Genomic DNA, 7146 nt, shown 5'->3' with positions numbered 1-7146 from the left:
AGTTGAGATCTAAGGGACGATAGCTCTTCCTTGTATTGACCAATCTCTGCTTCAAGTTTGTTCAAGCTTTTGTGCCTTTGTTGAAGGTGGCTTGACAAGGTATCTCCCCGTTTCGTTGCCTTATCCAATTTATTGTCATGGATATGACTTCTTCATGATGCTTTCTCTTATTTTAATGAAATTCATCCTTAATCTTGGCAAGCTCCTCATCTCTTTCTTGTAATTGAAGCTTGATAAGGTCAACTTCCTTCCTTGTCTTGTCCTGGTTACCAACTTCCACTTTCTTCTTAAGTTCCTCATTTTCCTTTTTCAAATTATTAATATCTTCCATAGAAGCCATAAGTTTAGTGAGGAGATCTTCTTCTTTCTCATGATATTCTAGGTCTTCTTTAGCCTTGATGTTTTCACTCTTATCTTCAGCTTCCTTAATGAGCTATGGATTTCCTTCTAGTTTTCCATCATTTTCTTGACTAGAGATCATTGTCAACGCTCCTTTTGAGTGAAGATCATGAAGTTTATCCCATATGCCTTTTCCTGACGAAGATTTTTCAAAATTGGACTTCATATAATCAGGTATCCCATTCAAGATTGCTTTCATTGCTCTTGTATTATGTTCCTTGGATTCTCCATCCATCATGTTATCAACAATCACCAATTTCCAGACTTCAATGCCTTGAGTCTTTAAGAAATTCCTCATTCTTTCCTCCCATATATCAAAGTTTCCATTGAACAATGGAGCCTTCACAAATTGATTAAATTCAATTTCGATGGTTGAGGGAGATACATCTTTAGGAGGATTGGAGACTTTATTCCTTGGCTTTGCCATTTGTGCTCTAATGATCAACCTTCAATCTGTTAGGCTTTGAGTGAAGGTACTGGCTCTGATACCAATTGTTGGAAATACTGAGAGGGGGGCGAATCAATATTTCTTTTCAATTGTTAATTTTACCAGTTAGATAATTTATATTTAGAACACAAATGAACAATAAGAACACATGCTTTTATTAATTTCTTTTTCACAATAAATCAAGTACAATGTATATAGGGCTCCAACCCTAGATGAAGACACCGATCTTCAATCTCCCAGGTTCCAACATGTTGCCAAGCACCAACTTGGACTTTTATGAGGCTTCGACCTCTAGGGCACCAACCCTATCTTCTCAAGGCATCGACCTTGCGTTTAGAGGCTCCAACCCATAGGACACCAACCCTTCTCTAGTATAGACTTCGATCTGGTTTCTTGAGGACTTCGATCCTCTAAGGCTCCAACCCTATCTTATCCAAGGCACCAACCTTGAGTTTAGGAGCTCCAACTCTAAGGACACCAATATTATATTTGCCATGCACCAACTTGGACTTTCCAAGGCACCAACCTTGTCAATTCTGAGGCACCAACCCCAAGGGCTCCAAACCTATAGCTTCACTTTGTCAATGCATGTTTGGTTGTACTTCACATCTCCCAAGGTATTTTTCACCGAACCTTGTCAATCTTCAGCTTCACTGTAGTCTTCACACTACATCATCAATGACAACCTTGATCCCTTAGAAAGTATATCCACAACTCTTCATGATACCTAAAACAAGTTTCTTCAATGTTACTCCATGAGGGTTTTAGTTATGCATTAAGGTCTCCCGAAAACTTCCAAGATCAGCTTCTCAAGTCTGCCCAAGGTTACTTTTAGCTTTCAGTTTACCAAGTTTTCAAAGTCTCTTCAGTATATCAATCAACAAGCCCAACAAACTTAAGCCCAAATTCCTAGCGTTGTTATTTCAATATGACTTTGAGGATCATTCAATTCTGCTTCAATGTTTGGTCCAAGATCACCCAAGTCTCGCAAGAGTGTTACAATATATCTAGATGTCACGACAACTCTTCAAGGAATATATCACTGTAATTTTGCAATGAATACAATCCTTCAAACTTCCAACCAAGACCTAAGCATTAAACTGTGCATTCAATATCCACAATGCCAAACTCTTATTCAAAAGATTCACAGGCGAGGACTAAAAATCCACCCACAATTCTGAATATTCTTGTGACAGGTTCGAGCTCTTCAAGATGACTGTCTCAAGTTAACTCCAAAGGCTGTCTGTCCGAGCTACCTCACTAGTCACAAGTTACCAATCTGAGCTTGAAGAGATGATTGTTCACACACCAAGTGATTGTCCCGAGTTTGGAGAGATAATTGTCCAGGTGGCTGCTACAAATCTAAGCTCGAGCCTCCCCAACAAATCTGAGTCATTCACAAGATGATTATCAACTAACTGCTCTTGTCCGAGTAGTTGTCCAGACACACAGATCTACAATTCATAATAGGTATGTTCAGGTCCGAGATGAACACCTTCTACAGGTGGCTTTAATCTTGAGCCTAAACAAATATGATTGTAAATATGAGCTGACTGTCACACAGATCTGTCCTAAGATGTTCGAATCACTATAGCTGTAATAAAGATTTAGACCCAAGTCATTTTAAATTATTTGATTTTATTTAACATGAACAATCAAGCCTTTAGAAGAATCGATTTGCATTTTTTAAATTTAAATGAACTGTGACCGATGTTTAGTGCCGAGATATTTTTTGGTCGGCCATGTGATGTAACATACATGCATTACATCATTCTACCATGTGAAAGATGGATCGTATAAGAACTATGGAAAAGGCCTTGTCTGCTATTTGAGTGATGTATTACAACATGTTGCCGCATTATACATTATGTCTACCACGTATGGCTATAGGGAACCATGCTGCCTACATTATACATTATGTCTTCCATGTATGGTCATATGTATGCCATGTTTGTCTGCCATTAAACAAATCCATTTGTTAATAAGGAATTTTTGATATCATATTCGTTGCCAAGGATTATGTTTGTTTTAATAATGTTTGGTAGTGTATATTATGTTTTACATGGAGAGGCTACATGATATGAATGAATAATATGACATGATAAGAGGTAGGTGGGGTGTTTTAAGTAATTTTGAGATGATTAAGATTTTATATTAGGATTTTGAGGAATTTATGAGATATGATATGGTTACGATAGGGCTTAGCGTAGGACTATGGGACTAATTTATTTAGAACTTTATTTATTTATGCTAGGGTGTGAGTACATATATATATATATATATATATATAGGGTTTTATTGGTGTTTTTAGCAAGGCTGAGGCATCATGAAACTAGGACTTGTTATCTAGGATTTCTTCATTTTTTAAATGTTCCTAGGGTTAATTTTAACAATAGAATGGATATGATTAGGATTAATGTTTGCTTCAACTAGGGTTAGAGCTTTATGTAGAGTTAGGATTTCCCTAGGGTTAGGGGAACATCATGCATCACAAGAATATCTATCATCCCAATAATGCCATATTGACATCAATGACAACCTTGATTAACAGGAGGACCATCAAGCTTCAGTGCGGGAATATTTTTAGCTCTCTTTTTACAAACCATGTCGGTTCCCTAATTTGATTTCAAAAATATTTCCAAAAATGATTTCAACCGTAGTTTTATATAGAGTTATTTCAAACATTTTAATAATGCACTATTCAATATGATGAATATGTGTAATTCCTTCCAACATTAAGATGCACTTTACACATGACACACATATATTTTCTTTTTTTAATTGAAAAAGCTTGAAAAAAAATTATAATTCCATAAAACAATTTTTCGTCAAATCCCAACTTTTTATTCTTATTTAAAATGTATTTTTAATCCATTTGAAGTCCACTTCTTACTGCATTAGCCCTTAACATTCTATGGCAAAGTAGCAATGACCTCTTCAGTTATGTAACGATCTTTTTTTGTACATCAATACAAAAATATTTCTATTAATATAAAAAAATTACATTGATAGCATATAATAGAACTCGCCTAAAGATGACTATAGAGAGAACATGCCTAAAAATGACTATAAAACAAAGAACATAACAAAGAACGAAAAAATAAAAACATTGAAATCACCAGTTGGGGCTAATTACCAGTCCACAAAGGTAGGACTCTCGTCTTCCGTTGCCGGGATTTGAACCCGGGTCACCTGGATGAAAACCAGATATCCTATCAGGACTAGACGAGAAAGCATGGGTAATAGCAATATTGGTATTTATCATAATCAATAAACAGATCAGGTATCTTCCTTGAGAGTGGAGAAGTGAACCCCTGAATAATCACTCTTGTAAACGTTGTGGAAGTTCAAAAAGTGTATGCCAACAGCTGAATTGGTTTCATACCGCATAGGTCCCAGGCTCCAAACCTTGCTAGAATGGCTTCAATTTTACTTGTTTGTCCATTTCGGACTGAGCCACCTTAATACGATTCGATTTAACGTAAACAAACAAGTGCATTCTGTCTATTCATTTTAATGGATATTTCGGAAATCTCATCACTGACTGACAGTCCACAGAAAGGATAAAACTGCGAGCCTTCATTGACTGTTGTTAGGGCATTACAGTGGATCGTTTACCATCCATAATCAACCAAAAAAAAGGCATTTGTTATGGAAATTGGATTGGTTGAAGAAAGTTCTTCAGTTTTCATTAATAATTAGTAATGAGACTTATTTTTTATTGCTTATATCTTATTACAGTACAAACTTATGAGTAAAATCTCTAAAAATTTAAACACCGATGAAACTCTTTACAACTTATTGACTTTTCATCCGAATCCAGTTGTTCTGATGCTCGTTTCCAATGGTAGTGCGCGACGATCGTTCATGGGGTTCCGGCTTATGTTCAGGTCATCTGTAACGGTATGTAGATGACACCTGTTGTTTCTGGCATATAGCATGATAATTCCTGCTGTCATTCTCTGTGCTCTATTCGCCACCTCCTGCAAAAGTCTGTCGACACCTGGTTTTCCGCTTCTCGTATATCTCCTGCACATTATGACAGTATAGTTCCTTTTGCTAGCTCCTGCAAAAGACCGTCGACACCTAGAGTCATCTTATGCCACTTTGCATGCAGCTCTTTATCGATAAATTACTCTCGCTCCCAATGCTTTAGTTTTCTTCCTGAACCTTTCAACTCGGTCAATAGCATCTTATGAACTCCTTTTTCTTACCTTCCTGCTAGTCCTGCTCGTAAAGTGCATGAATGACAGATTCTATTGTCTTATTCATCGCTTTTGTGCTCCCCATGTTCGATCGGTCGGCATTACCAGGTTTGCATTTAAGCTATCTCCTCTCTTTCTCTGCATTTTTATCATAAGAAAATATGATATAGAATGTTTTAGAATCTTATTTTTGGCATCGTAGTTCCAGCCTTTCTGGCTTTCTTCAGCAGGGATTATCAATTATTTCAGTTTTTACTTTTTGTGGAAGCTCGTTTTCGCTCTTTCATAATTTAAAGGGCCTTGCATATGAATTGTTGGGGTACTCTGTGCTGGACTTGGATTAATTGTCTGAGTTTTCAATGTAGCTGTTCACTGTATAAACCTTGCTCAGATTTCAGATGCAAATAGGGCCCTTGCTAGTATAAATGCCTATTTTGTTTTTTCGGATGCATCCATTGCAACTCTGATTTCCCCTGACCTCGCTTTCCTTATTCCATGGTTTTCCCTTCTGGTTTTCTGGTTTTCGGACTCAGCTGCCCCTTTTGGCTGGTTTCATCCTCTGGTATAGTGGTTTTCCGCCTGGAATTCAAATTTCACTTCCTTGGGATCGGAGGTATTGATTCCAGCCACTTCCCCTGTCAGAAAGGACTGTTTTCTTGATATGTAGATCTAGTCCGCAGCCGTTTTTGTCTGGAAATCTGTCCTTCTTTACCTACCTCGATTCTGCTATTATTTCTTGAGGGTGACATGATTGTTTTTTATTCATCTCCTTTATAATGTCGGATTTTAAATCTGACTCATCTGCCACCGAGGCGATGGTCCTTGCGGCCATACAAGCTGAATCTCGTCTCCATTTGACCAGACCTTCCTCTGACTGGCCATCCACCTTGGATGACTTACTTGTCCATCCTTCGATTCCCTCTCAGTCTGCATTTGATGAGTCACACCAGAATTCAAAAATTCTATCAGGGGGTCGTACTAGCAAATCCTTCAAGCCGGCGAAGACATCTCCTTCTCCTAATGCCATTAGGATTGACAGCACTCAGTTATCGGACCGTATTGATAGCCTTCAGGGTAAGGCTCTGATCGGGAAATGGTATTTCCCGGTTCTGGATGAAAATCAGATGCGTGCCTGGTTAGAAGCTCGCTGGAAGCCCTTAATTGGATATACCCCCATTATTGCTAAGTTGCTGAAAGAGTGGTTCTGCTTCCATTTTTTAAGTGCAGAAGATCGGGATGCCATCTTGAATCTCCAGTGGGTATGTGGCCGTAGCTTTCTCTCGCTGCACAGATGGTATCTGGGATTCAAACCTCTCAGTAATACCCCGTCAAACAATCTCATTTGGTTGAAACTCCCGGGTCTTCCACTCGACTTCTGGACTCCTGAGATTCTATCAGAGATCGGTAATGCCGTTGGTAGAAGTGTATATGTAGATCCTTGGTGCCGGGATGAGAAAGACAAGCGTGTCGCTTGGATATTGATCGAAAGATCCTTCAGAGGAGGCTTCCCTGAGCATATCGACATTTGTTGGAGGGATTTATCGATGAGACAAAGGCTGGATTACTGGGGTATACCGTTTCGGTGTGCTGCATGTCACCATACTGGACACCTTTTTTCGAACTGCCCGAATAAGCGGGCTAAGGGTAGAAAGCATCATCGTCTTACTAAGTTTGCCGAATTTCCCTTTTCTTCATCGCGGCCTTCATCTATCCCAAAAGATCCCCTGTCTCCTGATGTTTCTCCGCATGACTGCAGTCCAGTGTCTCCATCCAAAGGTCTGATGCCTTTATCCCACCGATCTGATGTTCCTGATCCTCTTTTGAGAGTATCCCCTTCGATGCCGGATTTAGAGACTGCTTCCGAGTACGAGCTTCCTCTTCCCCGGTTCATCCCATCGACCCTTCCGGTGATGATACAGTCCCGATTCCGCCTGACATCACTCTTTCATCGGCAAAGATTAATTCATCTATTCATTCTCCTATCTTGATCGCTCCCACCCCGGAGGATATAGGCGCCACCCCATTGATCCACCCCTCTCCATCTAAATCACCTACCAATTCTATTGGTAGTGACTTAGACCTTTTGTTGTCCAA

This window comes from Pinus tabuliformis, chromosome 6, assembly GCF_031772625.1.
Source record: "Pinus tabuliformis cultivar Carrire ecotype Pingquan chromosome 6, CPIR1, whole genome shotgun sequence".
Classification (NCBI taxonomy): domain Eukaryota; kingdom Viridiplantae; phylum Streptophyta; class Pinopsida; order Pinales; family Pinaceae; genus Pinus; species Pinus tabuliformis.
Note: the sequence above shows the minus strand (reverse complement) of the source record.